Below are 16,419 nucleotides of genomic sequence, written 5' to 3' on the forward strand. Positions count from 1 at the left end.
TGCCTATTTCTTGAACCCTGTTTATGCAAGGCAGGAATGCAAAGGAGATGAAAGGCAACACTCAAAACCTGCTGCCTGACTCAGCCTTTGCAAGCAGAATCCATAGGTGTTAATATACAGTGTCTATTGTCTTTTACTTTTTAGGTTCTAAAATAGGCACATCCATACCACTGGCACTAGAGGATCAGGAAGCAAGAGGGAGTGGAGGACCCTGGCTCTTCAATACAGCCTGGCTCAGTTTGGGCTATTCCAAAACCAGACCTGTAGAGAGGGGCTAGACCTCACCCTGTGTGAACACAAGCCACTTTGTTCCATGCAGATCTTGGACCATGGACTGACCTCTGGCTGTCTTTCTACAGCAAGGTGGCAAGGTGGACAGAGTCATAAATGGCCCTCTTGGATGAAAAAACAGCATCTTTATTCCCAGTTAAAACACAACAGTCACCAGCTTGACTCAGAGGATATTCTAAATTAAAACAGCTGGGTCCAAAACTGAACAAAAAGACACTTTCAGATTCCCAGTCTTCCACTTCAGCTATGCCAAGCTTAACATGTCAGCTAATATATATATAGAAATAGCTTTCCGTTACAAAGACACAATTATGGCAAATAAATCCCTGAAAGATGCTTAGGATATGACATTTCAGAGGCTAAATGTGAATACATTGTGGTTTAGAAATACGTATGGTTCCTAAGTGCAGGGCACGCTGGCCTGAAGATCTTGCAATAACAGCCTGTAGATGCAGTCAGCAGGATTGTTGCTGTCACTACCCTGATGTACATGTCAAAAGCATCCAAAGTCCACACCTCTGAGCCTGCCCTGACAGGTCTGGCAGCAAAGGGCTTCGCTGCCTTTTACCCAACTACTGGTAAACCCAAGCGTGTAGCATAATTTGGGCTGAAATTCCAAAATTACTAAATACCCACTCTACTCTTCAACTAGGAAAACGTCCTCATGTAGCCAACATGACTGCTAAACCCAAACCGACCCATAACTATACAAACTGGGTCTCAACAATTCCCTTCTAGTTATGGTTAAGAGGCAACCCCCTTTACAAAGTCAGTGTAGAAAGGAATGAGGAGAAACTTAGTACTCAACTCAGCTAATAAGCAAAATATGTCTATGGGTTCCTTATAGGCTTTATGCTTTGAACAGCCTGTGAACATGTCTGCTGTTCCAGAGTTAGTCGTTTTCTAGAATCATAGAATGATTGGGTTGGAAGGGACCTTAAAGAACATCTAGTTCCAACTCCCTTGCCATGGGCAGGGACACCTTCCACTAGACCAGGTTGCTCAAAGCCCCATCCAACCTGGCCTTGAACACTGCCAGGGATGGGGCAGCCACAATTTCTCTGGGCAACCTGTTCCAGTGCCTCACCACCCTCACAGAGAAGAACTTCTTCCTTACATCTAATCTAAATCTAGTCTCTTTCAGTTTAAAGCCACTACCCCTTGTCCTATCACTACATGCCCTTGGAAAAAGTCCCTCTCCAGCTTTCTCATAGGCCCCCTTTAGGTACTGGCAGGCTGCTATAAGGTCTCCCTGGAGCCTTCTCTTCTCCAGGCTGAACAACCCCAACTCTCTCAGCCTGTCTTCACAGGAGAGGTGCTCCAGCCCTCTGATCATCTTCATGGCCCTCCTCTGGACTCGCTCCAACAGGTCCATGTCCTTCTTATGTTGGGGGCCCCAGAGCTGAACGCAGTACTGCAGGTGGGGTCTCACAGGAGCGGAGTAGAGGGGGAGAATCACCTCTCTCGACCTGCTGGTCACGCTGCTTTTAATGCAGCCCAGGATATGGTTGGCTTTCTGGGCTGCGAGCGAACGTTGCTGTCTCATATTCAGTTTTTCATCCACTAATACCCCCAAGTCCCAGGTAACCAGATTTCTCACTCATTTCCTTCTGGAGAGGGCAGGGCCCACATTTTTCCCTAGTCTTCCTTTTATCACTGATGTACCTATAGAAGCTTTTCTTGTTGCCCTTGACATCCCTGGCCAGATTGAATTCTATCAGGGCTTTGGCTTTCCTAACCTGATCCCTGTCTGCTTGGACGTTTTCTCTGTATTCCTCCCAGGCTACCTGTCCTTACTTCCACCCTCTACAGGCTTCTTTTTGGTGTTTGAGTTTGTCCAGGAGCTCCTTGTTCATCCATGCAGGCATTTTTGCCTGACTTCCTCTTTGTTGGGATGCATTGCTCCTCAGCTTGGAGGAGGTGATCCTTGAATATTAACCAGCTTTCTTGGGCCCCTCTTCCCTCCAGGGCTTTATCTGATGGTACTCTACCAAGCAGATCCCTGAAGAGGCCAAAGTCTGCTCTCCTGAAGTCCAGGGTAGCGAGCTTGCTGTGTGCCCTCCTCGCTGCCCGAAGGATCTTGAACTCCACCATTTCATGGTCACTGCAGCCAAGGCTGCCCTCGAACTTCACATTCCCCACCAGCCTCTCCTTGTTGGTGAGGACAAGGTCCAGCATAGCACCTCTCCTCTTTGGCTTCTCTATCACTTGGAGAAGGAAGTTGTCATCAACGCATTCCAGGCACCTCCTGGATTGCCTATGCCCTGCCATGTTGTCCCTCCAACAGATGTCAGGGTGGTTGAAGTCCCCCACGAGGACCAGGGCTTGTGAACGTGAGGCTGCTCTTTTCTGTCCTGTTCAGTGTGAGTAAGACAAAACAAGTACCCAGTTTTATCCTCTGTTGTTCTTTCAATTTGAAAAGGCTCTGAAGATTCTCAGAACTCCTGCAGGACAGCAAAAATTCTTAATGATATTTAGTTGGGTGTCTCAATTCACCCAAACATCACATTTAAAAGTACTTTTGTTGAAGTGGAAACAAATGTATATTACAGACTAAGAGAAATATTGTGCCACAATGACTCTTTGGCAAGCTACCAAAATATAAAAGGCTTCCAACAAATCAATATAAGAAGTGTTTTATACAGCATAATATTTGCTTTAGCTATCTACAAGACACAGTTTTTATATGTCCATTATCTTTTCACTGTAAAACCATTAGAGAATTTAGCAATATCATGTGTGTGTTTTCTTGTCTGACTATTCTCATGTGTTTTACAAAATGTAATCCTTTTCTCAGTCATTAATCACTAGTACTAGGCAACTACTGCCCCCCCACCAAGTAGAAATCACACATGTTGATGGTAAAATGAATTCACTTCAGCTGTTATTGAGTTTACTTTCTCTGATTATTTTAAGGAAAATGTTTCCAAGGGAAAGGGGGAGAACTGTTGAGAAGGACATCTATCTATGAATATCAGAAGACAATCACAGAAATTAAATGATAGCAGAATATAGCCAAATATTTGTACTAGAAACCTAGTTCAATGTGTTGCGACACATTTTAACATGCCACATTACTTATAAGATCAGTCAAAACCATTCACATTCTGAATGACAAACACACACAAAGAGTTGCTTATGAAATGGAGAATTATTTCCATAAATTAATTGGGAACAGATTTCTTCACATCTATTCACACACAGCAGCAGCTTGTTCCGCAGACAGGTTTTTCTTGCTTCAATATGAGTAACCAGGAAAGAATTTGACCCTTGACAAATGATTTTGAATAACGAATATGTTTTTAAAATATTCCAATCTGCTCATGGGCAAATTCATCAGCAGAACAGCAGGCAAAATTTGCCATCTTCATTACATTTTATTATTTAGCCATCTATTCTAACTGTCTCTTCAAAACCTCACCCTTTAAATGCCCCCCACCCCCTCCCTTTTTAACTTCAGCTATAGCGGTTGAGGTTTTTGTAAAAACCTCCTGTTGGTAGCATTCATTACATGTTAGTCTGCAAAGTTATGAAGTAGAGAATGCTTGGAATGAAAATGAGGAAAATAATTCCTACAGAGGAAATGCAATGGTAATAATTATCAACTACACTAAGTTTTCACTGTTTGATTATGATTCTCAGCCAGCTACCATAATTTCTCATTCAGAGGTGATTGTGGTAGAGGAAAAAGGAAAGGAATAGGCTTTTTAAGTCTTTGTGAGGCTCCCTCAGTTCCTTTTTAAGTCAAGCTTATCTACACAAAAAGATACACTAAAAGAATATTGCTCAGATTGCAAAGTCAAGCACTCCAGTGCTAGTAAATGGCAAAATTAAGATTTCCTGAAAACATTAATTCAGTCCCTTATACATATGTATTGTGCCACAGTCTTTAATTACTTGATGACATACTATTTTTTCCACACAGTTCTTGCCTCATTCTGTACTTATGCTGGATGGTGCTCACTTAATGAGTAAGCTATTCAACATTTTCTTTTATCCTCCACATTCAGTGTGTGGCCCCAATGCTTTATTTACAGCACACTATTCAAACCCTGCTATGAAGACAGAATTAATTTTCTCATGGGCTTTTCTATGGCTGTCATCACTATCATATCTTAAATATTCATTAGGCCAGAGAGAGAGGGAGACAAATGTTGTAGTTTGGTGGTTGGAAGGCTCACCTGGGAGACCCGCTCTGATTCAGTCTCTGCTCCAATGAATACTTAAATAGCCTGTATTAAACAGAACAGCTTCAAGAGGAGACTCTAACCTGCTGGTACCTGCAGACTCCTGGTTATAGCATTCATCAGAGAGGTGAGAAACCTGCGTTGAAGACCTTCCCAATCAGGAAGAAACTGGCCCCAGGCCTTCAGATGGTTAACTATTGCATATCAGACTGCTGCTTACTTTTCCAGCAAAAGGCTGCTGTGGTTAAGGCAGTGAACTACAGGAGGTGGCTTACCACGATGTGATGGAGTGAAAAGCTGGCTTTCTTCTAGCTGGAGACAACTCCTCGTGGCTCGCTCAGGCAGTTCTTCACCAAACTTTCTGGCTTCTTCAGACTCTTCTTGGGCATCCAGTTCTCTCCGTGCCCTCTACCAGTGCCCAGCATATAAAGCTGTAAGCCAAAATCAGATCCAGGGTCAGTCCCAATGAAAGATCTAAGCACATCCTAGTCCATGAGGAACCTAAAATAGGCCAATTCTTCTTTAGCCCCACCTTTCCCAGTATTCAGCGTACATGGTGTTACGCCGCTGCAAATGGCACAAAGGCTCTGCCCCAAGCAGCTCAGCACTCATCTCCTTCTCCGTGATGTATTTAACCAACAAGCGTTTAATGTGTTAAGTAGCCTCAGAGTGTGGACAGCAGCTGGAAGCTGAAACCCACTGCTCTTTTCATAAGGCAAGGAACCAAAGTAGGCTCCAGCATCCCAGTGCTACCTTCCTCCTTCGCTTAATCACAACCCTGCTGAATCAGAAGCAGTTTCAAAGGGAGGCGAGAATCCAAAACATTTAGAGTCTCTCGACTAAGGTAACATCCTGTTAAGCATAGTACTGCGTCAGGTAAGCAGCTTTTTACCTGGGAGATATATTAGCAGCTTGTTAGACTGGCTGTAGTTGAATGCAGCTGTCTTTGACTTTGGAATTTGTTCTCAGCTATGACAGCAGTAAACATCAGGTTTTGCAGAGTGAGAGTCAACCTCCACCCACTTTAATTTAATTTCTTTCTAATTCAGATAAAACTTGATTGTGCCTACGTCCTTCACAGTTTCTTACTTCTTTGAGGACTTGGTTTCTTAATTGCTGAGGTTTCAAATATTTCAAGTCATTTTCTTCTGCTGCCAAAGATTTCTTATAAGCAGGTTTCAGTTAGTGGACCATTCTTTTTTTAACCTTCTCTGTCTGTCTGTGCTCCATATAAAACATCCTTGTGGATTTCAGGTTTTTTTCATGGGATTTTTCTCTTTTCCCTTAACATTGTCCATTTTGGAGTCTCAACTTCTCTTTTAATCATTGGAACGCATATATAATTTGTCATAGAAACACAAGCTTTCCCACATCTAACACATCCCAATTTAAATTTAAATGAACACTGATGAAGAAAAAAATAATCTAAAATTTCATCTTTCTGCTGGGGACCTATTGGAAAGATTACAAGAATCTGAAAACCTCTTCTCCAAAATTAGCCATAAACACAGAAGCAGTCACTGACTCATTTCTCCTCAGTCTCCCAGGTAGCAATCAGGTGGTGTTAATATCTAATCACCATTAACAAGGGTCAGATTTTAACTGGTGTCCTTAACCCCTCAATGTTTTATCTGAAAATTACCAATCCTTTGAACTGTCCAGATGGTTTAATAGGCTTTTTTATTCGCTCACATCTAATTACTTGTCTCCCATAAATATTTGCTTTGATTCATTAGAACACTTACTGTGTGCTCGTGAAGCACTAGTCAATTCATAAAACCCTTATTGAAGATTACAATCATTAAACAATCTGTTGCAACCTCACCCTATTTTTCATTCATAAGGCCAAGGGCCAGCATCATTGAAGGGTAAAGTCATAGACTATCCAGACCTGAAAACCAGGAAGCCCAATTATTGTAACTCTGCCACCAAAGGGCATCTGAGAATTGCTACTGATTAGCAGTTAGACGATAGCCTAACAAGCAGTATGTCTGCATTTCATCAGAGGGCTCCACAAAACATATGTGGTATTGTATAAATAGCGCATAGGGACCAGAAAACAACCAAATATAGCACTCGGAGATACGTGGTTTGAACTGAACACATGGTGCTGGTAATGATTGGCATTCGAGTGCACGCTGAGCACAGGGCTAACGTAATGAACCAATTACACGATAGACGCAGGAGAGAAGATCATTAGGGGAACACATGACACGATGTATAATGAAGTAATTATTTGTATAGGAAGGTGAGTCATGTCTGACTCTTTGGATGTGTGCTGTGGGATCCATTGGGTGCTGTTTCACCAAGAGCAGACAGTGCGATGCTTCCTAGTTGCCCTGTGGCCTAAATAAAAGAACCTGCGTTACCCTTCCAGAGCTAAGTCAAGCTGTGCCAGAGTCTACGTGGTGTCCGCAAGAAACACTGAGCTTGGAGCAGGTGAATGTGGCCGCTGGGTAAGAGTGTTTACTCTAAGAAGCCTCAGTTGTCATGGGGTCCCTGAAAGTTTGAAGCACAGAAGAGCCAGCTGGAGCTAGCACAAAATAAAGAAGATGATAGGAGAAGCAGCCTAGCAAATGGTAGCTCTAATTTATCTTTCCTTCTCCCTCTCCGTGGCCATGCCGAGAACCTCAAGGTTGTTCTAAGTCAGTCACGCTCATCCTCCCTGTGCCCCATTCTCAGTTACTGGAAGAACAGAAAACATTTCATTATGGGCTGGGCACAAATAATGGCTTAAGCACACCCCCCCTGGGGATTTGATACACGCAGAAAATTCAGCATAGACTTATTCATTAACGTCAAGGCTACACCTCCTGCCATCCTTAAAATGTCCTAGCTCCAGAATATGGACTTGTCAGAATGCTGGGTAGGTGTCCTAGGGAGTGGGATCTCTTCACCCTGCAGAGTTCAGAAAGAAAGGAAGCCTTTATGGAAGGTGGAGGAGAGGAAGAGTGAAGAAAATGAGACATCAACTTGGTAAACCAGCTGGTAGGCAGCTCATCTGCTTTCAGAGGGAGCTCTGGGCTGTAGCCTGCTCTCAGGACTACCTCCTTCTTCACTGACACCCAGGGTGTGTTTAAATGGTGTTTATTCACTGATTGTGCATTCACAAACATTACTGGAGGCAATTCATCATAAGCTGCAGCTCGGGTTTCACTCTCCAGAATGATGGAAGGTGTGAGTAGGACTCCATTGTGCTGAGGAGAGCTCTGAAAAAAATCCCTTTCTCCAAAGTGAGTGCTTTAACCACTACATTATTATGTGGAAAATTGGCAGAGGTAGTACATCTTTTGACTGTGGGGTTTTTTTTTTTCCTCCCAACATAAGAATAAGGTTTTTACACCTGCGGGGATCCCAGCTCAGTTCAGTGCAAAGTGAGCACAGGGTAATCCCCTGAAATCTGCGGCTCTGCTGCACGAACATGGGGAAGGGCAGGAGTTCATTCATCTCTCTTTTCTGTGTTCCCCCACTCAGTCAGTCCATGGACAGGTTTGGATTCCAGCCCAAGGCATTTTGCTTCCCTCACACACAAGAGAAGGGAGCTTATGTGTCCACCTGGGGATTGTGGAGTACAAAACGAGGGCCAAACACTTAATGTCTAATAACATCTAGCTTCTCCTGTTAAAGATACAGTCTTTCACCATCCAATACTAACACATCATCCAGACTGAGTATGAAAAAGAATTATGATCATATACATCTACTTTTTTGAATCATGATTAGTAATGTTACTATTTTTATTTCTCCACTGCTGTACATCTAGATCTTTCACAAACACCCTTAACTTAGTCATTTGTCTGAATGTTTCCTTTGCTAATTTATGTATGCGTCTATGAACTTCTCTATTTCTCATTCATTTTGGTAGTAGCTAAAATATATTGATGTCTTCTTTTTCTATCTGGCAGAACTTCTTGATTTTGGAGGGTGGAGGGGAACATCTACAGAAGCATTCATCAAAAAATTGCAATTCACATATACGTCTTTATGTTTAAATGTTTTCTCTCGCTAACTTCATTCATAGTTATTTTCATCTTTGGTAAATTGCCCATCTTAGGGACCCAGCTCAATATATTGACGGTCCTAAGTTTTGTTCATGAAAACAAGGTCTACGAAGATACAAAGCTGCTGCAAGTCTCAGGGTCCGGAGCGCATCAGTGGCCCTGAACTGCCCTGAGCAGATCGGCTTGACCTCAGGTCTGCCTTGTCACTGGGGATATATCTGGTGGTCCCTGGGGTCTCAGACGACCCTCAGTCCCTGTCCCTGCTCCGCTGGCATCGCTGAGGCACCACGGTACGGTTCCCTTGAAGGGGAGGACACTGCTCCTGCCTGCCTTGCCACCACCCTCCGCTCCCCTCCCCTGCCCGTGCCCTGACGCCAACACGTTTGTAAAGCCTTTGTGCGCTGCCGTGTTATTGTCTGTATGATTCAGATCCTCTGATCTATTTTCTCTTAGTAAAACTCTGCTTGGGTCCAAGCGGCAAGAGTGCACCGAAAGCATGTGAAGAAATGCTTCACGGAGGAACTGCAGCGATGCCGCTGACCTCGAGCATGGCAGGATTTTCACAGTAGTTGCTATGTACTAAGATGCCAGTGACTTTTCTTCACTGGGACTTCTCGTCTATGTCCCTGCGCTGCTCAAACCTGGGGCAGCCCCCACAAACAGGCAGTGTGAGATTTCTCAAGTTAGCCAACAAAGAAAACAAAAGAAAACAAGCCTCATTTCAGACCTGTTGTCTTTCAGCTCTTCATCTCTAGAAGAAGAAAAAATTAAATGAAAATTTTTTTTTCAGTGCCTATTATTATATTCCACTGTTAAAATATTCCACTCAACAGAGAATAAGAGTGTTTTGGACACCAAAAATGAGCAAACAAACCCTCCCCCCTGAAGTGAGAGACACTGTCCTGGTTTCAGCTGGGATAGAGTTAATTTTCTTCTTAGTAGCTGGTATAGTGTTATCTTTTGTGTTCAGTATGAGAAGAATGTTGATAACACACTGATGTTTTTAGTTATTGCTAGGTAGTGTTTAGACCAAGTCAAGGATTTTTCAGCTTCTCATGCCCAGCCAGCAAGAAGGCTGGAGGGGCATAAGGAGTTGGGAGGGGACACAGCCAGGACAGCTGACCCAAACTGGCCAATGGAGTATTCCATAACATGTGACGTCATGCCCAGTATATAAACTGGGGGGGAGTTGGCTGGGTGGGGTGGATCGCTGCATTGAGCATCACCAGTTTTGAATATTCCAATTCTTTTATTATTATTATTGTCATTTTATTATTATTATTTTCTTCCTTTCTGTCCTATTAAACTGTCTTCATCTCAACCCACGAGTTTTACTTTTTTCCAATTCTCTTCCCCATCCCACTGGTGGGGGGAGTGTAAGCGAGCAGCTGCGTGGTGCTTAGTTGCCAGCTGGGGTTAAACCACGACAGAAACAAATTTGCGAAACTTGCTGGTGACATGATTTCCCCTCTTACCTGTTAGCAGAACAGGGCCCAGGATTTTGCAGTCCTGGATTTAAGAGTCTGCTCTTCTTGGTGGTCTTTGAACCCCCATCTCCCAGACCTACAGCCTGGGCCAGGCTGGGGTTGAGAGCACCCCTTGCAACATTGCTCCATGTGTTGTTAGCAGGACACCATCTTAATGTCTGCTTCATCAAGTGGAACAGCTCTAGGAACGAGACTCAACAGCACATGCCTCCCAAAAACCCTGCTGGTCAGGGCTAGCTAATCAGCATGCCGCCCAAGCTCAGGGCAACCTTCTGACTGATTTATCACAGGCAAATTGTCCAAGACTCTATGTCTCCACTGATCGACCCAATCACCAAGAGTCAGTGTCTCCTGCATGGTTTTCCTCCAAGCTGCAAGAGGAATCATCCTCTGTCCTGACAGTTGCAGCACTTGAGTGTTCGGGTAATGATATCAAAACGAGACATTAGCCACAGCAGATGAGAACTACCCAGCCCTGGGTAGCTTAACGGGAGGGATATTCCCTGGGCATATCGGAAGAAATTAAAATTGTTTCATTACAGTTGAAGTAGTCAGTCCCAAATTGCCCAGAACCTGAGCAAATACTGCACCCCCCCATACTGCTGAGTAAAAGTTGTTTCCTGAATTAAACCTCCCATGTTATTCTGCCTCCCACGTTATTATGCCAGATTTTCACTGTTAACCCAAATTTATGACTAGTTTTAGGACAACTAAAGATCATATTTTCCAAAGAATTTAACCAGTCACAAAAAGAAATACCAGTTATCAGCTAGGTTTTCTACTCGTGCCACTTAAGCAAGTTATTTCAGTTCTGTCTCACACTTTTCCCATTTATACAGTACGCAAAATCATACCAGCCCATGTAAAACAGACTGCAGAGATTCTTTGAAACCAGTCCACCACCCCAAATCATTTGCACAAACTCAAAACCAGTGCCAAATGTTAATAATCTAAATTAACAATATTTTGCAGCCAATCTATATTGGCAGTATGGATTATAAGAGAAAGAGGTTTCAGACTTATTTATGTCTGTAAAACTGTCTGGATGAGAAAGTACTCACTACCCTCTTCTCTTTTCCTTGTCATCTCTCTCAGTCATCATCCTAATCATTAGCCATCCCTTCAGATTTCCCTGGTGCAATGATCTCTACATCTATCTGTCATCCAGTCTTGAGTGAAGTGGCTGTTTCACTCATCTGACAGAAGTAGAGTTGGTTTGCCAAATTTCCATCACTATCACTGCATGGCACAACTCTGGGATATTAATAAATAGTTTGTTACCTAGGGCCACCCAGCATGGATTACTTTGGAAGCATCTCTTATCTTAGTGCAATAATTATAGCATTTAATAGGTTAAGGGATATAGTGTATGTAAGATTTCAGGAAATCCTTTCGCAAGGTTTTCATTCCTTACTTGAGATGCAGGGCACAACTATTTAAGGATTAGCTCTTCCCTCTCCCAACACATGCTCCTTTGATGATACCACATCCTTCTAGCTTCCTCTGTGGAACAGAAATGGAGAAGAGACATGCTGGAGGAATTATTAGGCTCAGCCTTTATACCTTTAAGGCAATTACATTCCAAGACAAGAGTATCTAATGTGCAGCACTTTCAGCATGTGTACCTTAGGTATTTTTATGAAGTCATGAAAACCTCTAGATATATTCCTCTTTTAAAGACTGTCACATGTTATAAACCTTAAGCCAGGTTTAATGCAAGTGTTTATTTTTTTAATGTTTTCAAAGTGGAAAATGTTTTCTTATAAAAAAATACAAGCAATTTTTACTCTGTAAAGAACTCTGTGAACTCTTTTTTTCCCCTGGTAGAGAACTAAAGGCAGAATTTTATAAAAACCAGGAATAATTAATTTGCTTATTTGTATGTTTTAACTTGACACTCAGCACCATACTACCTGAACATAATATTGCTGCAATGGGGGAGCACACAAAATAGTTTATGGAGAGTGACAACTGCCGGAGCAGTACTTTAAAGAATGAATTCTATACACAAGCAACTTTTGCGTAGTACCCTGGACTGGGCAAATGATATGTGTGTCATAGGGAGAGTAATTTCTGCCTGAGATGTTCCAGTAAAAGTCATTCCAAATGCATCATTCATAGTCAAGACGTATGGAGGAAAGCAATTCACATATTTCTGAGCAGACATCTCTGGCATCATCGCCTAAAGTGGTAGAAGACTGGGCATAATAACAGGCACAGAAGGTGCCAATGTTCCTCTCTCTTAAATTAAGCGGGCAGATCTTGTTGAAAATTTCCCATCATCGTGATTTTCTGAAGGAAAAGGGTGTGTCAGATAGTTACAGACAAAAGAAAACCTATCTCTATGTATTTTTCTGCCTCAACAGTCCTGATCTTTGACTGTTCAGCTTCACATCTGCTCAGAATTGCACTTTTCTCTCTCATAGGTAGCATTTCTCAGAATCACACCTCCACTCCCACGGCCAAACTTCTTCCTTGGCACCTTTGCTATGAAGCATGTCTTCCCACTTCCTCCATTCCTTCACAGGCTTTCTTTTTTTCTGTCAGTCCTTCTGACTTCAACTTTGTTGGGAAATTCCCCCTATATTTCACCAGGTGAAAACCACCTTCTACCAAGTAAGCCATCGCTTGGTTACCTCTCCTTTTGAAGTGCAGAGCTGAAAAATTGCTTTGTCCAGTGACACTCTGCCTTTACTGGCAGTCATTCAAGTGTGGTGAAGCTCTGTTTTTATTCATACGCTAGGTGCAAGAATATTTCCTTTCACCAACTATGGATTTCATTCTAATAGTGGAAGCAAAGCACATCAGAGAACAAAACCATATCCCCAAAATGTATTTTGTAGCTGGACACTTGTATGCATAGCAAATTCCCGTTATCAAGCTGACCTAGCATTTGTACGTAGGCAGGATGCCTCCATTGTCACAAAAAGTATTTCTATGGGAAAATATCCCTGTCTTACTCACACACGCACAACCAAAACCACAGTTTTAATTGGGAAGACAAAACCAAAAACTTTCATTTTCCTCCTCCCAAATAAATATGTTCTCAGTTACAACCTTCTGTTCCATCAGGATTTTTCACAAGAAAAAGACTTCTCTCTCAAGCTGTTTTATCCATGAGGCTTGCAAGGTCATAACTAACTCTCTGAGTTTCACCTGGCAGCAAACTGGAAGGGACAGTGAAATGCAGGGAGAGCAATGGTGGAATGGTGTTTAGTGACCACCCCAAAAAGGACATGAGCTGCTCACTTCCCTTTCTAGCAGATATTTATAAATCCCTTTAAAGCAGAACATGTTGCAGAAATCTTGCTTGGAACGACAAAGACATGAGTAAGTGTGACAAGCCCCTCATCAAAAAAAAAAAAGTGTTTCAGTCCTCTGTCCAAATAGATTTCAAAAGACACAATGAGCTACCAATTTTGTCTGGAAATGGACACAGAGTGACAGGTCAAGTATGGCTTTTAACTGATGACCATAGGAAGAAAATGGCTCCAACAGATGATTCAGGCACCATCATTACCCAGCACTCCTGATACTTCCATAACCATTTCTATCTTACCTAATTTGCTCATCACGGTCAGCCAGGCACAGGAAAAATGAAATTCATCAAAGAAATAAAAAATGAAGCAGGACTTCCATTAGCAGTGCTGGCATCCCTGATGGGTCACTGCCTAACCTGGTGGACCAGCTTAGTCTTTGAAGGGAATGAAACACCTCTGACCTCCCAGAAGCAGCATAATATTCCCTTTGAAGTGAAGCAGGTGACCCAGATAAAATACCTGTACACACACATGTGCACACCTACGTAGTCTGTGTTGGCAGACTTTCACGGGGCTCCAGCCACCCTGGGTCTGCCTGGGACATGGGCTGGAGGCACATCTAACCCAGCCTGCTTGGAAACCACCGTGGCAGTACCCAGCAGCGTAGCACTGTCCTTTTTCTCCGTGAGACATTGAGGGTATCTCTCCAGCTGCCACTCCGACACCGCTCAGGTCTATAAATCCTGTGGCACATCTGTTATACCTCTGCAGATGTCAGGGGTACCCTTGGGTACCTAAAATGGATGAAAAACTGTGTTTCAGGCACCTGTATCACTCCCTTGGGGTAAGACACAATCTGAGACTAAGACATCTGAATTTAGGAGCAGGATTCAGCTGACTAAACAAAAACATGCAGCACCATTTCAGGCAGCCCACAGTATCAGGACAGCTGGGACATCCTAAGGCACCTCAAATGGCAGGAGACTCTAATGTTTAGGTACTTCAGATGTTTGCATGTGACCATTTTTTTTAACAAGCTCCCATTATAGTCAGTGGAGATCTTGACTCAATTCAGCAGCCCACACATACACATGGAGTTACATTTAAGATGCCCTATAGTGTGGAAGACACTCATGTGGAGATGACAGATATGACAGAGGACCTACAACAAAGCAATAACTTTCCATAGTGGCAAGTGAAAACCAGGGCGGATTTTTCAGGGAATCTGAAACATCACTGAGCCCCTGTGTGGGCATCTGAAACCAGTTGCCAGTCAGTACATTGAGCAGTGCCTAGGAAGTGACTCAGATAATGCTGAAAACCTGCAACAGGGCTTTAGTAAGATTATATCAAATACCTTCATTTAGACACCTACATTTAGGCATCTTTACCCGGAGCTGAATCCCATCTTACTGATCAGACAGATGCAGTCAGAGCAGACACGGGATCAGATATGTCCACCATTTAACAGCAGGTCTGCAAGCCTTTATTCAGAATGGCAGGAGAAATTCCGCTCGGCGCACACGGACAGCTAGGCTGTAAGGTGTCCTTGTAAAGGGGAAAAAAGGACGATACACTTCCAGGGTCAGCTCTGTCAGAGCGGTATGGATACAGACACTCAGGTCCCAGTCACTTAAATAGCTCTGTAGCTAACGAGTAATGAAGATCATCCTAGCGATTGCACAGTGCCAACCACTCATGTGGTGACCACAGCACTTACCTCAGCTGACCACACGGTTAAGAGTAACTAATAAAGCAAATCATCCCGATGCTCAGTAAAAATGACTGGTTCACTTCATCTTTAACTGTTTAAAAAATTTCAGTTTATGACCCAAGTATCAGGAGGACACAGTTTCCCTTCCTCTTCTTATTTTGCTATTAAACCGCATAAATTGGAAGTCACTGCATGGGTAACAAATACCTCAACTCTACAACAGATCCCACCGTGACCTGTATGTGTTCACTTAAGCTTGGAGAGATGGAGCGGACTAATGAGAGAGGATATTAGGTCTGTGTAGTTTCCATAGATTCCATGGAGATTCAGGTCAAATAAAAATATGTCAAATAATTAGTCTGACCTCTTGCAAGGAAGAAGCTGGAGAATTCCACCTAATACTTTTTGTCAAGAAGAGATTACTTCTTCCATTATGGCAGTGAGTATTAACAGTGTTTTGGGTAGGAGAGCACTACATCTGCAGCAGAGTTCCTACATCATTAACATAACTGCCCATGGCCAGGTAGACACAGGGAAATATCATCATTAATAACATCAAACCAACAGTAATACTCTGGTTATTTATAAGTTTCGTGTTGTTCTTGTTTGTGACCTAAATTCACAAGAAGTCTGACGTTACTTTCCGTCTTGCAGGAGTTCACTGCTTTTGGGAACGTTAAATGTTTCACTGCTATGTGGAATTTTGGCTTCTGCAAACTCTACTGTCATTCTGTCATTGCTGCCTCTGTGCTTTTCATTTAGGTGATGGGTAGATCTATAATCTATTACGTTCTGCAAATACACTACCAGCGTACTGTCACTTCCTAGTCTACGTTAGAAACCTTTCTTTCAACAGTAGCTGACAAGGACTGGGCAACTAGTCAAAGCCATTCCCCTTTGGGGACTGGGAAGGCTACTCCTAGGAGATGTGAAAAGAGAAGCCAAATTGTGTTGAACTCTGGTATTAAGAGAGCTAGGAGACCAAGGAAATAAGGAAAGAAGAGTTAGAGTTAGTGCAATAATCCATTTGTGTTGTTATTATTATTAATAACCAGCGTTTATCCCTAAAATCATAAGCATGAAGCATAAACATGCATATATTCAGATTAGACCAATTTTTTTTTAAAGTAGCTAAGCTGTGCATATTACTACAAAGGAACTAAAAAAAAATAATTAAATTATATTACATTGAATCTTCTGAAAAACCTGAAACAGATAGTGTTGTGGCAATAAACCTTTTTACTCTGCATTCATTATGAAGTGAATGTATTTATTGTTTATGAAAAGAGGAGATTATCTGCCTTACTGTGTAGCCACTTCAGGATCTTCACACCTGACTTACTGTCTTTCAGGTCTAACCTTGATACTAGATGCTATTTTTTTACCCACAAAGCCTCGTGGGTTTGCCAGCACTGAGAAAAGCCATTACAAATATACAGATAAGCACAGGTTAACTAATGGGACACTGAATGTTAATAT

At 42.6% G+C, this 16,419-nt stretch overlaps 1 long non-coding RNA gene across 1 annotated transcript in view; it reads right to left on the reverse strand.

Moving 5' to 3' along the window:
* Positions 1 to 5,475, reverse strand: part of LOC138689155 (uncharacterized) — a 34,494-nt gene extending 29,019 nt beyond the window's left edge. The window contains exons 1-2 of the long non-coding RNA XR_011328007.1: positions 5,371 to 5,475; positions 4,754 to 4,909 (exon numbers count right to left, since the gene is read on the reverse strand). This is a non-coding gene — a long non-coding RNA (uncharacterized lncRNA). The remainder of the gene's footprint in view (positions 1 to 4,753; positions 4,910 to 5,370) is intronic.
* Between the last annotated feature and the right edge of the window lie 10,944 nt (positions 5,476 to 16,419).

Source organism: Haliaeetus albicilla, chromosome 15 (genome assembly GCF_947461875.1).
Source record: "Haliaeetus albicilla chromosome 15, bHalAlb1.1, whole genome shotgun sequence".
NCBI lineage: Eukaryota > Metazoa > Chordata > Aves > Accipitriformes > Accipitridae > Haliaeetus > Haliaeetus albicilla.